This window comes from Felis catus, chromosome B1 (genome assembly GCF_018350175.1).
Source record: "Felis catus isolate Fca126 chromosome B1, F.catus_Fca126_mat1.0, whole genome shotgun sequence".
In the NCBI taxonomy this organism is placed as follows: Eukaryota; Metazoa; Chordata; class Mammalia; order Carnivora; family Felidae; genus Felis; species Felis catus.
The window spans coordinates 52,041,844-52,062,154 of record NC_058371.1 but is presented as its reverse complement, the minus strand read 5'-3'; the positions used below and the strand labels follow the sequence as shown (position 1 = coordinate 52,062,154).

Genomic DNA, 20,311 nt, shown 5'->3' with positions numbered 1-20,311 from the left:
AGTATTAAACAATATGCTAATATACCCTAACTAAACTGGGTCTCTGGTGAAGAGTTGTGTAAATCTACATGGTAAGCCTTGTATAGTTGTTTGAACTTTTTAGTGAGCTACTTAATTAGTGACAAAATCTGTATTCTGTGAAAACGCCTGAGCCATTAGGAATTTGCAGATTGAAAGAATTTTCTTCCTTTGAAAAATGATAGGGTTTGCTCTTAGAAGGGACTCCAGACTTGTGAGGCGTTTCAGACTAGGGAGTTAGGGTTCTTGTCACAACTTTCTTTTGCTGTCATAAAGAATTTTAATGTCTATGTATGTGTTTTTGTTTTTCTATTTAAGATGTAAAGTCCTATTAAGAATGTTAGTAGTATCAGTTAGCTCTACTTTAATTATTACTGGTATCTTAGTTCAAAATGTATTTTATAGTTGAGAATAGCACTGTTTGTTTTTATTACAGTAAAACTTTTTTGAGAGAGTGCTACTATTTATTAAGTTTATTCCAGTGGTCCAGGTCCTGTTAAAATAATGTTGATGTGGCAATTACTAGGCTGAATCCCGCTGGGAATAGAATTCCAATAGGGTCTTTGCTCAAGTTCAGATTTTATGCAAAGAATAAATGGTTACTTGTTATTTCTTGTACTACATGTAATAGTGTTAATAGCAAAAGTAGTATCACAGGTTTACTTATATTTAGCCTGAATTATATGTTTGTTTAATTGATGGCATGCCAAGAAAATGAAATTGTCATCCCCTTCCAGAGGGTAATGGGGTGGGGGGGGGGGCAAATTCTATGGAACTGTGACAGCATTAACATATTTTTTAAAGTCATGCTTCTTTCCATGTTTTCTTCTAGGGTCTCGGTTGTTGGTATAGTGCTACATTACCTCATTTCTCTACAAACAGTATTTTCTTATAAAGAGTATTACAAATAATATCTTGTAAACAGTATTTTCGCAGATGTTGAGAGTGACTTAAAGTTTTAAAATGTATTTTTATTTGTATATGTGGCTCTCTGTGATGATAGACTTAATCACATGCCATGCAAATCCAGGCACCAGTTAGGCGCACAGCAGTGTAGTTATCTTCTATCTGTGATCTTGGTTTAGCCTTCAGTCAGTCAGTCTAGCTTTGTTCCGAAGAGAAGCAGTTTTCCTTTGTTTTCTAGATCTCCCTATGTGTTGTTTTAATTCTTCTGGAAATGTGAACTCTGACCTCTTGCTTTTCTATGGAAAAATTAAACAGGCCAATCTAAAAACATAGTTTTTAAGCCTGTAGTAGCAGAATTGTTCATATAGTTCACTTTTGTGTGTTAATGCTTTAATAAGAAACAAATAGATTGTTTTTATTTTTTTGAAATTCTTGTTTCTTATGTTTACCCAAACACTTTTTTTCTTCCCTCAAATAAAGCCTATCTAGTTGACCCTGTTTGAAGTTAGAAGAACTTTGAAGGTCATCTTTTATATTTCTATTTCATGTGCTAAAAATGAATGTGATAGAAGTACAAAGACTTTAACCACTATTAATTGGCTAAAAATGTGGTTTCTAAAGGCATGTGTTATATAAGAATGAAATCAGTAATCTCATTTATACATCTGAATATTTGTCACCATAATAATAGCTTATTAACAGAAAATATAGAACTGATGCCACTTTAATTTAAAGCCTGAAATTGTAAATGTGAAGATATTTGGACCCAATAAATATTAAATAGGTGATATATATAAGTATAGTTTAATATTTTTTAATAAGTAAACTGCCTTGTTTCTAAGCAAAACTTTAATGTTAGACTTAAGAGCTTGTAACTGTAAGATGAGAAAGAAACATTAACTTTAAAATGTCATTTTGAAAATTATAGAAGTAAATATTGACCTTAGAAAGTTTTTTCCTTTTGACATTGTTTAATTTTTTTTCCTTTTTGTTTTTTAGGTTTGCAATTTTTTTTGGTGATGGCATGTTCAGAATCTTGGATCCCTAAGTTGAATATGTTGGAAATATTTAGGAACTCTGGAAATTATTGTTTTGTGTATATAATGGCTTACTAGGTGAATCAGTAGATTTAATAAAAAGTATATAAAAGACTAGGTATTATAAATTTTGTGTTTCTAAGTTGACATGCATATCTCAAATTGTCATCTATCAGTATTAGTGTCATTCTCTGGAGATAGTCCTATTTTGAAGATTTGGGGGTTTTTATGGACCCCGTATTTTCCTGGCGGTTTATGTATTCCCCCACGCCTCGGGCCAGTTTGTTCAGCTCCTTTACCTTTCTACTACTGTGCAGTGTAGCTTACTTAGATCAGTGGTAATTATTGAACAGGAAGAGATCAAGTGACAGTCCTAGAGATAGTAATTATAAAATTTCAGCCTGGAAATGACCTCAAAACGGTCTGTATTCGAATGTACAGATTATATCCAAATACACTTGTGACAAAACGCTGCCGATTTTCTCCTTGGATATTATTGTCTAGGAACAGAAGTGCTAATAGGGAGGAAAAAGAACTGTTCAGTTTTACCTCTTCCCTCTCTCCCTATTGTTGGGCGAATGGGTTAGGGGGAAAGTAAGATGGCCAAGAGATAGACCATGTAAATGAAAAGGAAGAAAAACAAATTTTAATCTCCAAGAAAGAATATTTCCCCTTAAAAATTCGAAAGTTAGCTCCATTCTGTGTACCTGAACATACTGTTTTAAAACTGTGGGCTCATTTTCACATAGGCCCAGAATGTGAGCTAGGGTATGCTTATGCTTAACCATAGGAATGGCTGGAGAACTTGTTATTTGATAGGAGAGTCAGACAGTCCTTGGGTGACAGTCAGTGGTTGACTTGTTCCCTGACCTGTTCCTGCTGCGATTAACAGATTTGAGGAATTTTCTGGGGCAGTTATTTTGATGGTCAAATGATACAACAGCCTCTCTACCCCTTTGACCAAAACTGAGGAAAAAATTGATTTTTAAGACTGTATTTAGAACAGCCTGAAAAAGGATCATAGGAAAAGGCTGAGGTAGTCCAGTAGAATGTTAATGTATTTGACTATTACAAGGTTTATTATTGGTAGATTATCCAATAATACGGAAGTTGGTGTATAACCCAAGTTTTCATAACGTTTCTATTAGAAGACTTCCAGAACTAAATAAAATACACCCTCCACCCCTTTGCTTTACTTTGCTTTGCTTTAAGAGGATTTGACTGATAGGTATATTTAATAGGTGGCACAATGAAGACATTAGATTTTTAAAAATCAGGTTACATTTTAATTTAAATGTGTGTTGCCTCTTTGCTGCTTTCCCATTACAACTGGCTTTTTAAAAACTCTCCTTCTGTGATACTTTTATCAATAGAGGTGTTTCCTCTTAGCCAATTCTAGCCACAGTATTGACTGGGCCTCGGCATTTGATATACCCAGAAGGAATTAGACAGACAGGAAAAAAGTTGGTCTATACTGAAATGAATATTTTAAAAACCTTCTTAGATTCTGAACACTTTGAGTACAAATGAAAGAGACCCAAGAGGGGGGAAAATTTAAGAGCCCAAGAATAAAAAAATGGTGGGGGTGGGGGTGGGGGATAACCCCTTACATAGCTAACTAAGGTATAATAAGGGAAGGAAATTAATTTCCTGGAGATTATGAGATAGAATATGAAATCCCTTGGATAGTAGGCATTCTTAGACTCATTAGGGTAGTTCACACTAGCACACTGCAGTATTGTAAGGACAGTGGTATGTGATCTGGAGAAATATTAATGGATTTCCTAACACAGAGTTTGGTATTTATTGTAGTGTGTTATAAATGGGTATGCAGCTCAAAAATGAATATAATTCAAAATAAGTATCGTAGATACTAGAGAAAATATTGTAAAATCTGGATCTTTTGTCTCTATTTTGCAACGTTAGAGAGTAATGTAGAATACAGAGCATAGTAGAGAATTGATGGCATGACTATAATCAGTATGTGATGGTTGCTTACTAGAAACTTCTAAATAAAACCTGACATTTGTCTAATGTTGTCCTCAGTTGTACTGTAACAATTTTAGTGAGAAAATGTGTACCTTCTTGGGTCACTCTACTCCATAGTCTGGCACATCACTGTGGAAATGTAGAAATCTAAGCTCGTTTACCCAGAGAGGAACGGATCTTTGTAAATTTGGATACAGTAAGTGCGTAGGGACACACACAGAATGTGAGCCTAGAACAGTGGTTCTTGGTATTTGGGCACTTTTCGACCCTCTTTTGAAAACCTGAAGGTAACTCTGGATCCTTTCCCCAACAAGACTGCAATTTCTGAGGGTAGAGGGACTGCCCTTGGCTGTCAGGTCAGGAAGCCCTGATCTACAAGATCATCTTCATTTTACTTCTGACCTTGCTCTTGACTTTATTGTCAACTGTCTGTCAGGGGTTCTCGAATGGAGCTTCAAATCTTGAAGGACGCTTACTGCCTTACTCGTTGAACTGAAGCCCCATGTCCAGAGCTCTGTAACGTAATGGAGCAGACGTCGTTCACAAAACGCTGCCCCACAAGTACAGTGGTAGAAAGAGAGCCTGAGGCATTTGTGTGTGGCACAGCCTCCTGGGTAGTACCTCCTTCCTACTGGCACAGGGGGGTTTATTCCATAGTAAGTTGAATCTTGATGTTCTGTTTTTAAAAATGAGCATATTTCTTCTAAAACCTCGAATTATTATAAAGGTTTCTAACTGTGACTTTTTCCTCGTGTCATAGGATGTCACATTAATGGTGTAAAATGTGCACTTCACATTAACATAGTAACTGGGAACCTGGGATTGTTATTTTGTGACTCAAATCTATAACACGTTTTCAGGGGAATTGTTGAGATGACCGGATAATTCATTCTTTATTCCTTTCAAGTTCCTGAATGTATGATTGTTTCTGAATCTTATTAAGCCATTTATAAGATGAGACAAAACTGTCTTCAGTTCATATTTTGACACAGAATGCATACATTGAATTGATCTTATTAGAAATGTGTTTTTGACAAAAAAATTCTATTTGAGTGGCTCTAATCTTCATTTTGGAATCTCAGATCCCCTGCTCGTTATGTCGTTCACTGGGACTTTGCTGCAAAATACAGCTTCGCTGAGAAGGTCATCCTTGAAAAATCAAGAAATCTGAAGAAACTTACTTTGGGACTTGAGTAAAGAGACGGAAGAGCATCGTCAGATTGACAGCGCAGCACTCTGGAAACATCTTCGACTGCACTGCTTTTGTACATGAAACAATTTGACTGTTTTATGAACTGGACCTATAGAGAGAGAAAACAACCTCATAAAATGTATCTTTAATATAAGAAAACAGGACTCTGGCCTTTGAAACATTTCTGTCAGGACAGTTTGTTCTGACTACTCACTGAGGGAGGGAGGAGCTTGGGTCATTGAACTCGACTGAAAGTTAGTTGCCATGTATTCTGGATTTGAAGGTGTTTTTTTAATTTCCTCTCAGAATATAGTGTTTTGGGCTTTTGCACCATCTGCCTTCCATGTGCCTTTCCTGTGCCCTGAGAGAGGAGCCGGAGTTCACCTGTGCCCTGATACTTGTTCTCTGTCCTTTCTTTTCTATACTGTTGACTTAAATGTGGGGAAATGTGGAGCAGGTAGAGGATTCCAGGATCCTGTTAAATCTATCCCGCTATCCCTCCCAGGTAGTTGTATTGCATTTCCTTTTCAGCTCCTCTCAGTGTTGCCCAATTTTAGCCCCTCGGTTAGGTCGAGGCGGCATTAAAATCACACCTTTTGAGGCTCCCTTCCCATCGTCCTTTTTGTTCTGCCTGCAGTGGGCGGTTTTCAGTTGTCCTACTGGGCCACATGTGCTCTCTCATTTCCCTCCCCCTTCCTGCGTGTTCTGCTGGAGAGAGAAAACAGATCTAGACTTGGGGATTTGAGTTGCGTGAGGTTTGCCCCCACAGATGCACAGCACGGTGTTTAAAATACAGCCTCTTAGCTGTGCTGTCCACAGTAGTCTCCTTCATACCTCTGCTCTGTGCTGGGCACTGTCCCCTCGTCCTCTCCGCCGCTCGATTCTCCTGAGGCCGGGAATGGACCGCATGGCGCCATCCACACAGGGGGAACCGTAGTTGACCTCTGTGTAAGCTTGCTAGTTCTGAGGTCATGAGTTAACGAGGGAGCCGAAGAGTTCCCCGGGTCCTCCACCGGACTCTGGTAAAAGCAGATCATGTGCAGAGAAAGTCCTCATGCCGGAATGATTTTGAAAACAAGATTTGTCCAAAGAAATAGGCCAAATTCCAGGTTAACCGTGAACCCACATTGACTCTCCTGGTGTGCCTTACTTTCCACAAAATAAAAACCTTACCAAATGAACCCTGACGTAAGTCAAATGTGGTATTACTCAAAAAGAGTTTTTACAAGTAGTTTTCAGAAACATGTGCAAATAAATATGTTTTGTATGAAAGAGTATATACTATGTACAATAATTTTCTGATTCTTGCTCTAATAAATATTAAACTTAAGTGGTCTCCGTATTTGAGCCCTAATAGTTTGAAATTATTTTTTTGAAATTACTTTCTTGAGTAACATTTTAAGGTACACAATCTTTTTACTTTTCATGTAACGTGCAAGTGTTCTTAGAAGCTGTTGACACGTGTTTGTTTTCCACATGTGAACCTACTGTGTCTTCAGTTAAGAGTTTCTGAACCTTTGGCTGTAATTACCAAGCGCTGGGGGTTGGGCTGGCTGGAAATGCGTGTTGAGCTTTTCTGTGTATGCAGCAAACTGTGTGCAAATAAAGTAGCTTTGTACCCTGAAGGAGCTTTTAGTAATTAAATTTTTATGAAACATGAGCAAGTTAGATGAGAGGAAGTGAACAAAAGGAGCTGTAAACGATGGTCTAAATTAGAGGTTTGGGAACCTTTATGGAAGGTAGCAGTGGTAGTGAGTCGGTGGGAATGGGGTGGGGTGGGCTGTGAAGTTTGGAGAGGAGCGCAAGACCCCCATCTGGAGTCAGTAGTGGTGTGGGTCGGTGCGCGTGAGCTGTGCTCCGTGGACGTGGATCCAAGGTCAAGGAAGCTTGGTAGCAGAAGTCTATCCCCACCGTTCCTGACTGATCAGCAGATGGGTGCCATGAGGCAAAATAGCAAAAAGAAAATCAAGGGTGGGGTGGGGACTTCAAAAGTTTTTTTCACTTTAAAAAATTGACCTTTTAAACTTCTGTGTCGTTCTCTCTATTGTGTACCCCTGGTAAAACAAAACTCTTGCCATCTCAAATTAGTTCTCTACAGATACCCAAACAATTTTTTTTATTGACCTGTGAACTCAAAAGGCTGGGTGCTGCTGTTTCTTGGAAATGTGCAGGATTAGCATAGTCAGGTCTTAGTTGTCCATCCTACAACCCATAGATCATGGGACGCTGTTTAACGCTCCAAAGAACAGGGCAGGTTTACATAATTCCTTCAGCTTTGCTGAAGAGTAGAGTGGGAGACCCTGTCTCAAAGAAATTAAGGTAGCTGTTAAGGGGCGCCTAGCTGGCTCGGTCACTGGTAGAGCACGCGACTCTTGATCTCGGGGTCGTGAGTTCAAGCCCCATGTCGTGTGTAGAGCTTACTTTTTAAAAAAAGGTAGTAATTAAAAGGACAGCTGTTATCATCCTGTTTCAACCAACAGTTGGCCGAGAAGTCATTCTGGAAATCTCTTGAACAGATTTCCAGTATTTTACATGAGGATGAACTGAGACCTCTAATAATGCAAAGATCCACTACAACACAAACTGAAGAAATCATTTCACACTCCCTTGCAGATAATTTTTCAACCTGCAAAGTAGTCACAAACCTCCAAAGAATTTTACGCTGATAAGTGAGTGGCCAGAAACAATGCAATGGTTAGAACTTGTCTTATGTCTGCCTGTCTCCAACTTTTAAGATTTACCCTACGTACCATCATCTTGCATGACTAGACTGCTTTTTAATATCCACTTACATGCTAGCCCCTGCAATAAGGTAAATGTATAAAATGTGTCGAGGAGTGAATTTTCAAGAAAGATGTGGAGATTTCTTCCTTTGGCATCTAACGATGAAGGTTGGTATCCTTCCTAAACGGGTGCTTGTATGGCAAGTTCAGAGGAAGTCCGTGATCTCTAGTCATGGTTCACAGCACTCCAAAGTACGTCCCTTTATCTCGGGGATATTGCAAAATTCGGAACCGTATTGCTCTACTAGTATTCCACGCTGTGTTCCTTAGAGACTTTTTCTTAGGAGGCCCAACTTTGAATTATTCAACCCAGGGCTAAGATTAGTGAGGCAGACACCTGCTTTCAGTATTCCCTGGGACTCGAAAGCGAGAATGAAATTACTAAATAAACTTGAGATTGAGGGATATTTTGGACTTCGTTAGCTGTGTGCTATGCATCCGTTCCTGCGGGCAGGGCGCTCAGAGGGCTGGTAAATTTCTCAGTACTAGAAGGCATCACTTTGCCGTGAAAATTTTGGATTAAATATTTTTGAACGTCCTCAATTTTGTAGCGTAGCAGACAAAAGATTATAAATAGATACATACTGATTGAAATCATTTTACCTAAAGTATGACATGACCAAACTGTGTAGATTTGCAATTTTGTATTTGGAAGAAAAGACACAAGTGACTTGCTAGGGGTCTTTGATGACAGTTACAAGCAGGAAATTTAGTTCTGCCTCTAATACCAAGTTACGTGTTTAGTCAAAATAATACCTCAGAACTTTTCCGTTAACGATTTTCTTTAGCTCTTGAGTGGCTCTTGGTGGCCTTTCCAGGCCCCCTTTTTACCTAAGAAAGCCGCATCAGAGAATGAGTTACACAATTTTAAAAGCCCCATTTGTGGGATCTTCTGGAAAACACTAAAATACATCACTGTAGGATAGTTTCCCTCTTTGAGAAATGGGGAATTATCCTTAAGTGAGAGGCCAAACCAAGGCGAAACAGGTGGTTCACAGATGGCTTGGTCTGTGTCTGTGGCTGCCTTCAGCACACTTCCGGTGTGGGGGCTGAGTGGCAGTGGGGGGGGGGGTGGAAATGTGGCAGGTGTTGGGAGAATGGCTTTTCACATCTACTAGCATAAGCAATTCCTGTTTGCCTACTTTTTATGTAACATCTTTCTAAGGAGTCATTGTAGCAAATCGTAGTTTCTCCCTTCCCCCAGATTAGAATTTTGTGACTTATCTGTTTAAATTAAGAAGTAAGGTTAACTCCATAGCTGCCATTTCCTCAAACAAACAAAAACAAAAAACCCAGCAGCAGCTGACCTAGACTTCCATCTTGTACTCACTATTATGTAAGTCCTAAATTCTGATTTAAAAAATGATAAATTCAGGGTGCCGGGGTGGCTCAGTCGGTTGAGCGACCGACTTCGGCTCAGGTCATGATCTCGCAGTTTGTGGGTTTGAGCCCCACGTCGGGCTCTGGGCTGACAGCTCGGAGCCTGGGGCCAGCTTTGGATTCTGTGTCTCCTCTCTCTGTTCCTCCCCTGCTCACGCTCTGTCTCTCTCTCTCTCTCAAAAATAAAGATTAAAAAAAAAAAAGTTTTTTAAGTGATAAATTTGGTCTGAAGCAGAAAGAGTGTAATAAGCCTTTTCTCTAGTCTCTCACCCTTCAGATCCTCTGGCCCCCTATGGTAGTGAGGCCGGGACCACCTGAAAGGTTTGAAATTCAGAGCAAGAATCCGAAAAAGATAAGAGCAGGGGGCCTGGGTGGCTCAGTCGGTTAAGCCTCCGACTCGATATTGGCTCGGGTCATGATCTCACGGTTCGTGGGATCTTTCATAAGGGGGTCTTAGGAGGAAAGGCCAGGCAGAAGCAGGGCCAGGGGCTGAAGCCCCAGACTGAGCAAGGTCCAACTTACTGGTGATTAAAATGAAAGAGATCGCGGAGGCCCCCTAAATTCATGCTGAAGAGTAGGGGTTCAATTCTACAGGCAGGAGGGGACCTATCCTCTGTGGCTTTGCTCATGTGGGAGTTTCATCTGAGTATGGTCCAGAATTGTTGGCCGCTGTGGGTTCTCAGTTTATCATCTCGGGCAAGGGAGAAAAGAGAGAGAAGTTGATTAGTAATCATTCCCTCTCTCCTGTCTCTCAATACTTGCTTTTCCAAAATGCACATAACTTTTTCCTCATAAAAAGGAGATGATTTATAAAAATTCACACGGTGCAGAAAAGTAAGAGTCAAGTTCGCTATCTTACTGCTAATATTCTGATCATCAGCAGTTTCGACTTCTACATCATCTGTGCTAACGGCCTCCTTGGTAAGGGCTGCTGTGTGTGGGTGCAACCATCTCACTCCCTAGTGCTGGAAGTTAGGTGGTCTACAATTTTCATTATTCATGTTCTTTTCATTTTCTCACTTTTGCAAACTTGGTTTCCCGTGAACGTCCTTATGCATAAGATCTGCATTTACCCAGTTACCTCCTTGGTATAAACAGAAGGACACCTCAAAAACTTGGGATGCCTAGAGTCACCTGGGTGGCTCAGTTAAGTGTCCAGTCCCTGATTTCAGCTCAGATCATGATCTTGGGTTCTTGGGATCAAGCCCCGCGTCAGGCTCTGTGCTGGCAGTATGGAGCCTGCTTGGGATTCTGTCTCTCTCCCTCTCTCTGCTCCTCCCCTGCTCATGCTCTCTCTCTCTCTCTCTCTCTCTCTCTCTCTCAATAAATAAACAACAACAAAAAAGTTTGAAACCTAGAACTGAGGTCCACAATACCAGAATTTAGTACAGACCTTACCATCGAGCAGTTTGTGTGCGTGTGTATGCCCACATGTGCACTTTTCAGAGCACTTTAGTAGCAACTTCCGTCTTGAGATCTGCATAAAACGTTGCGAGGTGGGTTAGTGGAGATGATGGCCGTTCCTTCGGGTGGGTGTGGGGGGCTCCCATCTCTCCTCAGCACTGCTGTCACATGGCAAGTGCCTGCTGCTCACAAAGCACATTTGCAATCAGCTTTCAGAACATCAACTCCAAGGCCAATGCCAACAGAAGCTTTTGGAATACACGATGATTAGCACACATGATAGCCAAACTAAAAATGGAACTTTCCGGCTTCCACACATGAAACTGCTTTGATTCCAAGTTTTCCTATTTTAATTAGGCAGATCAAAGAGACAACACGTTTTTCTGAGAAGTTGAAAATCATATGGCAAACCGCTCTATTTTTCAATGTAGGAAGTCTTTACAAGGGTTAAGTGTGAGCGATGTTCATTTTGGTTCTTTCAGGGGAAAGTACCTTCTGGAAGTGGTCTAATTGGATCCCTCGGTGGTGGTCTTCTACCCAGGCCCCCCTCCCCAGCCATTTCTTGTCCATAAGATCTCTGGATGGTTCCTGGATTAAACCACTGTGTACTAAACATAATGAGAACTCAGAGCTAAAGACTCCTTGTCCTGTTATGTAGAAGGCTTGGTTTAGGTTGAAGTCATAAGTTCCATTCTTTCTTCTTAAAAATGAGCCCTACTTGGGGTGCCTGGGTGACTCAGTTGGTTGAGTATCTGACTCTCGATTTTGACTCAGGTCACGATCTCATGTTTCGAGGGATTGAGCCCCGAATCAGGTTCTATGCTGGCAGTGCAGAGCCTCCTTGGGATTCTCTCTCTCCCTCTGCCGCTCCCTCTCTCTCTCTCTCAAAATAAATAAACATAAAAAAGAGAGAAAGAGAGCCCTACTTAACAAATTGTAGCTCTAGCACTCCTGTACTCAGCAACCAGGCCCCTTAGCATACTCCCACTCTTTTGTGTCTCAGGGCCTTTGCACTTGCTGTTCCCTTGGCCTGGTCTGCTCCTCCCCAGATGCTCACATGGTTCTCTCCCTTGCTTCTGTTAGCTCTCTGCTCAAACGTCTCCTCATCAGAGAGCCCTTCTGACCCACCTGTCTATCTAAAATAGCATCTCATTCCCTCCCTCCCTTATTTCCTCACAGCAGTTACCCCACTCTGACAGCAAAGATGTGTCTCCTCTACAAAACATAAGCTCAGAGAGGGCAGGGCTTTTGTTTTGTTCCTGGCTGTTCCTTCAAAACAGAGAACAATACCTGACCTATGTTAGAAACTCAGTAAATGTATACTTTTTGAATGAGTGAACAAATCCCCCCATGTTCCTACCTAGGGACGTGTGAAGACACTTGGAGCTTTCAAACACCAGAGGAAAGTCAAGGACTTGGGGAAAAGGAGCAGTGATCTCAGGGCGGGATCTCTGTGTCGGGCCCACCTGGCCCAGTGGCGCCATTTCTGCTTCCAGCTCCTTCTCTAACTGCATGTTCACGTGGAGCCATGGCTTCTTTCTTTCTTTCTTTCTTTCTTTCTTTCTTTCTTTCTTTCTTTCTTTCTTTCTTTGTTCTTTTTCTTTCTTTTTATGGAACACTTCACGAATTTGTGTGTCATCCTTGTGCAGGGGCCATGCTAATCTTCTCTGCATCGTTCCAATTTTAGTGTCTGTGCTGCCGAAGCGAGCACGAGCCATGATTTCTAACATCCCCCCCCCCCCCCCCGCCAAGTGGAGGGTGACTTGTGCTAACAGTAGGCACTGCCTTTAAAAAGCATTTCAGTGGGGGAGTCTGGGTGGCTCAGTCGGTTAAGCGTCTGGCTGGATTTCGGCTCCGATCGTGATCTCACGACTTGTGATTTTGAGCCCTGCATCGGGCTCTGTGCTGACAACATGGAGCCTGCTTGGGATTCTCTCTCTCTCTCTCTCTCTCTCTCTCTCTCTCTCTCTTTCTGCCCCTCCCCTGCTTGTTCTCTCTCTCTCAAAATGAATACATTTTTAAAACTTAAAAAAAAAAGCATTTTAATGGATTAATACATGCAATAGATATTTACAGAGCAACAACTACGGTCCCAGGCATTGTGCTAGAGGCCAGGGTTATAAGAGGCCACAAGACACTCACTGAGCTGACAGTTTTTCAGTATGAGTTTGGTTGGACAAGATCGCCCTCCTGCCACCTCAAGCTAAGAGAAGAGCCCTGAAAGAGGCGAAGCTTTGCCCAGTGGGGAGAAGGGCTGTGTAGGGCGGAGCCCAGGTGTTGGTGGGCAGGTGGGCTTACTGTGTGGTGTCAGGGTTTGGCTTCAGCTCCCCCAGGGCTCAAGAGGGAGGAAGCTCTCTGTACACTTGTTTTCTACTAGACCACATCAATAAAAAAAATTCTTAAAACTACCACGTTTTTTGGTTTTGGTTAGACTTCTGTGGACTAAATTCAGAAGCTAGCAGTAATTTTAAATATTTTCATGGGTGACTCTTCGAGAAAGTTCCAAAGCCAGAAAGTCTATTTAAAAACAACTTTGGAAACAACAAATTTGTGTTTCTCCCTGCACTTAAAATTCAAAGGAAAGAAGAAGAGGAGCAACAAAAACTTTCTCCAACAATGCAAATAGACTAAAATATAAGGAAACAGGAACTCCAGGTGATTTTTCTCACTTATTGAAAGCAATAAATAATGAGTCCTTCAAATACTCTACGAGAGGTATCTTGAACTTCTCTGTAAGGAATATTTTGCTGAAAAGGAGTGTAATGCAAACATGAATGACCATGTAACCCTCCCCTGTACGTAACTCAGGGGTTTGCACAGAGGCATAGTTTTTGGCCTCTAGTTATGTAATTACTGAAATACAGTTCTATGGTGCTTTTACAGTGTTTTAAGGGGGAGACATACACGGCACTCAGATCATCAGGCGAAACCAAAGACTGGTAAGAATAGGGCCTCCTTTTCATTTCACTTTGTTGTATCCTGTCCACTGGGTCCTGTAGCTCACATTCTGGCTCCCTCTTTCTCGCTCTCTCTCTTTTTAAATGTTTTATTTTATTTTTGAGAGAGAGCGAGAAAGAGAGAGAACACATGCGTGCACAAGTGGGAGAGGGGCAGAGAGGGAGACAGAGGATCCGAAGCGGGCTCCAAGCTGACAGCAGAGAGCCTGATATGGGGCTCGAACTTACGAGCCACAAGATCCTGACCTGAGCCAAAGTCGAATGCTCAACTGCCTGAGCCACCCAGGCACCGCTTGGCTCCCTCTTTCTCAAAGAGTGTGTGTGTGTGTGTGTGTGTGTGTGTGTGTGTGTGTGTGTCAGAGACAGAGATGGAGACAGAGACAGACAATAACGTGGGGACAAAATTCAATTGCAGATTCAGACTCAACTATTTCTGAAGTGAGACTTGGGAATGATTCTGCTTTTCTAACGAGCCAGCTGGTGAAGCCAGTACAACTGGTTCACAAACTCCATGGAATAGTAAGCCTCTTAGCCTACCAGGAACTTTCACATGCATCTTTCTTTTTCATGGAACTTTGTGACTATCCTGTGAGTTGAGCACTGCTGGTGGCACCTGCTTTTATACATAATAGGGCAGGTCCCAAGAGGCAGATTGCCTAAACAGAGCTTGATGCTAGAACCCAAGCTTCCTAACGTCCCATGGAGTGTTTTTATTAAGGGAGCTCTAGCTTGGTGGTTGAGTCATGAATACGTGGGGAGTGGGGAGGTAAAATTAAAATTTTTGGAAACCCAATAGAGAAAATGCACCCTTTTGTTATTACTGTTGTTATGATGTCCCCTGAGGTCTTAGAGCCAGCGCTAATAGACTGGGAGATGGTCACATGAGAGTTCTTACACTTGCCATTTTTAGGCAACAGGAAGACAGCAGGTGGCGAGTGTCCTTCTGGTGACAAACTTAACTATCTTTGGGAAAATGGGATTTAACTTGACTGTAGGCTGCCTTCCATCTACCGGATGGAGCTAGAACTTGAGAGCTGGGTGGCTTTGATTTATGGAACACCATTCCTGTCAGATGGTACAAAGGATGTGCAAATCATATGCAAGTGGGCTAAATCTCACTCAGAATTTGCCAACCGGAAACACAACGTCTTGATTCCAGCTGGATTTTAATGTGATCTTGGGGTAACTTTCAGTGAAGTCTCCACTAGGCTTACTTTTAGCTGAGAAATAGCTAAATCCTATCAAATGCAAGAAAGGTCCGAACATGGAAGTCCCGAGTGGCATTTGTGACCGTGGGTCCTGTACCCCATCTGGGGAGAGGAGCCCCAGCTGGCCTTGGGGTAAAGTGAGTCTCCTATGGTCTTTCACTTTCACAAGTTCCCTTTCTTTCTTTCTTTCTTTCTTCTTTCTTTTCTTTCTTTCTTTCTTTCTTTCTTTCTTTCTTTCTTTCTTCTTCTTTCTTTCTTTTTTAAGAGGTTACTTTCTTATCTGTGTTGGTCCAACCTTCTTCCTTTCCCAAACTGTCCCTCTCAGGCATTTGCTGCTAAGCAACGCAATGGTATAGAACAATTGGATTCATGTGGGATCTTGATTCAGTTCAAAGACATGACCACCTTGATTTTGGTGTTCTAAGAGTGTCTTGTTATGCACATAATACATGTTCACTGCAAAAATTTTGGAAATTAACAGAAAGTGTAAGGGAAAACATTGCTATACTCCCACCACTCAGTGATAACTATTGTTATCATTTTGGTAAGTATCATTCAGGAACATATTTTACCAAGTTGAGATGATGACGCTATTAAAGTTTTGTTTTGTTTTACTATTTAAGTCGTGTAACCTCCTCTTTCCCATGAGCATTAGAGTGAATGTTTTCCCAAGTTCTGAAATATTATTGAAGAGGTTTTCATTGGCTTGTTAGTTTGTTTTGCGGGTTGGTGTACCATCAGATGGATGCATTCTAGTTTATGCAGTTCTCCCTTATTGATGAACGTGTAGTTTGTTGCCTGTTGTTTAATATGTTATGCTCCGAGAGAGGATCCTTGCAACGAATCTTTGTGCACATCTCTAATTATTCTTTTAGGATAAATATGGAGAAGTGGAATTACCAGCTCTAAAGATATATGTAAAATCGTTGTTGGATAAATGATGCCTTTTGATAAATGCTACCGAGGGGTGTTCCAGAGTGGTTGATCCAATTTATATCCTCAACCAACAGTGCACTCTGGCTGTTTTGGGGTATTGTGTTTAAACTGCCTCTTTGACAGTTCAAAATGATACCCCTTTGTTTTAATTTGCATATATTTGATCTCCCGGAGACTGAACTGTTTACAATTTCTTTCGTTTCCTTTGACAAATGCATCTTAGGTCCGTGGCTCCTTTTTTTTTTTTTTTTGGAGTTTTATTTTGTTGTTGATGTTGTTTTTCAATGATCCTTAAAAGCTCTGTCTTGTACACATATTTTCCCTCATTTGTTTTTTTTTCACTTTGATTATAGTTGTTGGTTGACATTCAGCAAGTGTTATGCTTTCACCTAGTTGGATTTTTCAATCTTTTATTTTAGGCTTTCTTTCTGCTTGAAAATGTCTTCCCAGTCCTGAACTAAAATAGGCTAGTGAAGGTAGCTTTACCTGTACACTTCATTGGAAGACGGTGGAATTAGAGATTGGCAGAGTGTTGAGGAAAACACAACCACTAATGAAATGTGATCTAGTCTTAACCAGATGTGTACCTCAGAATCCTGTTAGAGCTTTAAAAAATTACCAATTCCTGGGACACAGTCCAGTACCACTGAATCGGAAACTTTAAAAAAAAGGGGGCACCTCGGTGGCTCAGTCAGTTAAGGGTCTGACTTCGGCTCAGGTCATGATCTCATGGTCTGTGACACAGTTTGAGCCCCACATCAGGCTCTGTGCTGATAGCTCAGAGCCTGGAGCCTGCTTCAGATTCTGTGTCTCCCTCTCTCTCTGCCCCTCTCCCACTTGCACGCGCGCATGCTCTCTCTCTCTCAGATAAATTAATATTAAAAAAAATCAAAAAAAGAAACTTAAAAAAAGAACCTTACACAAATCCACAGACTTAGAAAGGATCAGAGCCAAGTTGCATGTGATTTTTTTTTTTTTTTTTTTTTTTTTTTTTTTTTTTTTTTTGCTTGCTTTGAGCATTACCTTTTATTAGCGTACCGGGTGTATCTTGTCTTACGCGTTATCTGTTAACAATGAAGATCAAAATGCTTTTGTGAGGAGGGGAATTCAGAACAGTATTGCTGTGTGGGGTGTTCTGCAAAATTACAGCGGTTCTCTGAAAGCATCAGTCTCATGAGTTCCGTGGATGATTCTGCCTTCCGTGTCTCTACACTATGGCAAGTGGACTTTTTTCAAATTCGAAGTGACAGTATATTTACAAATGTAATGTATTTTGAAGAATATCTGGAATACGTAAACTATATTAGAAGATATATTTACAAATTGCAAATGTTAACACCTTGCATTTGTATATATATATATTTTTAAACCAGCATTCGTTATTCTTTGATTTACAGTAGTATCTCATTTGAAAATGGGGTATGAGCCTGCAAATTAGCATTTACAACTTGGGAAAAGAAAGTCAAACCAAAAATGGCCAATTTGACATCTCTGTACAAACTTGAACTATGCTCATTGGTTAACATTGAAAATACACTCTTATTTCTCTAGCCTGGAACTGCTTCATTAAAAGGTTTTACTTTATAAGGGGGCTGGTTCCCGGGTGGCTCAGTAGGTTGAGTGTCCAACTTCGGCTCTGGTCATGATCTCACAGTTCGTGGGTTCTAACCCTGTGTGCCTGGAGCCTGCTTCGGATTCTGTGTCTCCCTCTCTCTCTGCCCCTACCCTGCTCGCACTCTGTCTCTTAAAAAGTAAGTTTTTAAAAAAGGTTTTGTAAGGGAATTTGCCTATGAATCAACCTATTTGTTTTAGTGTCCACCCCGTAAGCAGCATCTTGGGTTTAAAATAAAATTTTTTTAACATTTATTTTTATTTTTGAGAGACAGAGCACAGCAAGGGGGCAAGCAGAAAGAGAGGGAGACATAGAATCTGAAGCAGGCTCCAGGCTCTGAGCTGTCAGCACAGAGCCCGACACAGGGCTTGAACCCATGAACTGTGAGATCATGACCTAAGCTAAAGTCAGACCCTTAACTGACTGAGCCACCCAGGCTCCCCTCAGCATCTTGGATTTGAAGGAGAAGGCAGTCAGCCTGTAGGAGGTGAGAGGGAGGGCATGGAAAGGCCTTGGCTTTGGGCAAAGAACTTAGTATCTCAGAGCCTCAGAAATGGTGGTGGTGGTGATGACGATGGTGATGACAATGATTGTGGTGGTGTCACTTCATCGGAGTGCAGGCATGGTAACATAAGTCTAGCGTGTGGTGGCTAGCAACAACTTTGTTACTGTTGGTCCCCCCATCCGTCACTCTGTTCACTGCACTGGATCAGTTAAAGGAAGATGTTTGGGGGTAAGGGGCAGGAAGCAGAGGGTTCTAAGGAGGTTTCTATGTTTGAGGTCCCCTGATCAGTTTGAGAAATTATATATGCTCCAAACAAAAAGTAGTATAAAGTGCTAAAGTTAGTGTTACAGTTAATACATTTATTTTTTAACTAGATTTACTTATTTATTATTTTTGAGAGAGAGAGAGAGAGAGCACGAGCAGAGGAGGGGCAGAGGATCTGAAGTGAGCCCTGTGCTCACAGCAGAGAGCCTGATGCAGGACTCGAACTCACAAACCGTGAGATCATGACCTGGGCTGAAGTCAGATGCTTAACTGACTGAGGCACCCCGGCGCCCCAATAGATTTATTATTTATAAGAAATCAAAAACAGGAGAGACAGGTGTGGCCTAAAGAGTTACTATGCTCTTTTGTATATCATTTTCATGTAAAAAATGCTTGAACCGGATTTGAATGCATCTTAGGTAATTTCAAGAAGGAGGAGGAGAAGGAGGAGGAGGAGGAGGAGGAAAGGTCATGTTGCTAAAAGTCTATTATAACTAAGAAGCTAAGAGTATGTGAACGGGTCTTAAGTGCTGGCAGGACAAAACCCGTGGACAAAGTCCGTGGTCTGGCACAGGGGACAAGGGATGCACCAAACTTGATGCCAGATGAGTTTTTCTTGCATAAGCATCTTCGTGCCATGGTTGAAGTTATGACTTGAGATAAACAACGGATGAGAACTCTGAGGTAGCAGATGGTGCTGCAGGACGGGCCACCGTAGCCATTGTAGGGCTATGGGGTGCTCAGACAAGAAGCCAGGTCAGGTCTCCCCACATGGTGAGCCCCGGGGCCGCCCATCCAAGGTCTCCTTGTAGCACACAGCCTCCTATAAGACGAGGGAAATGACTGGCTGGATTGTGTGGTCTTCAGGTCCATTTCAGCTCTGACATTCCAGGATGAAAAACCAATTTATTGATTATTGCGGGCCAGAAAAATTGAAAGAGGTTGAAAGGGATTCTGAGTTCTTTTCTGGCTGAGGTTCATCCAGAGGCAGAGCAAAATGAGCTTCTTGATCGCCATCCAAGAGGAAGAGTTTATCTCTGGACCTCTTTCCAGTCTTCTTGCTGTTTCTGCAGGGCAGAAACACGGCCAGCTCTTGGCAAACTTGTGAACTAAGCAGTTTCTCCCCCTAATCTGTTATCCCCTTTGATGTTCCTGACCCCCAAGCACAGCGCCCCTCATATCACACCTGGGGTCTCTGCCAGCCACCCCAAATTTAGAGGGGGTCTCAAGGTAAAAAACGTTCCACGTACAAAGTCCATAGTGCTGTTTGTACACTTAACGCTCTTCATTTTGCTCGATAGATATTTAGCCAGCATCTATTGTGTACAAACCACTGTGCTCGATTCTTGGGCAGTAGTTTTCCAACTACACGTTATCGCCCATTAGTGGGCTTTAGTCTCAATTTAATTGGCTCCAACCAGAATTCCAAACATAAGTAGAAAACACATCAAAGTGTCTCACACATAGTAAGGCTAAGTACTAGTTAATAAAACATTTGCTTCAGTTTTACATTTGTAGATGTGTGTGTGTGTGCGTGTGTGTGATGAATGTCCATGGAAAATGTATTTCTCACTGCAATATAGTTAGAAAAGTTTAAAAACCAATGCTGTGGGCTCTCAATCCCTTAACGGCAACTCCATATTCCAAAACATGAAAATCTTTTCTTAAGTTTGGCACAAGTTCATTTGGCAGCAAAATATGACCCAAAGTGATTTGATGGTATTTATAGTCTTTCTCTCACTTACTGCAAATATTTGTACATTTAACTGCAGAATGGAGTCATACCTTTGACCCCACTGGGCATGTTGCACTCAATTACTTTCCTAAGGGCCAAAAACTTATGAACCACAGCACTTTCCACAAGACACCATGGATCTATATAAGGGATATAGCAGTTTTCATCCATTGGGCAAATATTTATCGAATGCTTACTATGAGCTTGGTATTGTGCTGGGTGTTAGATATGGAAGGAAGAAGACTAGTATGCGATGAACTCCTGCAAAATTTCATAATCCCATGGGCGAGGTAGATTTGGGGCCACCAGAGCTGAACTTCAGTACTCTCCTTATACCTTTCTTCTTGCTGCTAGCTCACTCAGATCCTTGGCTGCAGATATTTCT

The 20,311-nt window shown here is 41.4% G+C and overlaps 1 protein-coding gene, 1 long non-coding RNA gene and 1 other non-coding gene across 6 annotated transcripts in view; 2 read left to right on the top strand and 1 right to left on the bottom strand.

The window, feature by feature from the left end:
* LOC123384866 overlaps positions 1 to 6,767 on the top strand; it is an 85,800-nt gene extending 79,033 nt beyond the window's left edge. For all 4 annotated transcript variants that reach the window (XR_006596564.1, XR_006596562.1, XR_006596563.1 and 1 more), the window contains one exon: positions 1,924 to 6,767. This is a non-coding gene — a long non-coding RNA (uncharacterized LOC123384866). The remainder of the gene's footprint in view (positions 1 to 1,923) is intronic.
* XKR6 (XK related 6) overlaps positions 1 to 20,311 on the top strand; it is a 322,730-nt gene that overhangs the window by 88,504 nt on the left and 213,915 nt on the right. The window lies entirely within an intron of this gene.
* LOC111560267 lies at positions 12,314 to 12,420 on the bottom strand. The gene has a single exon (XR_002742025.1). It is a non-coding gene; the product is annotated as a U6 spliceosomal RNA (small nuclear RNA).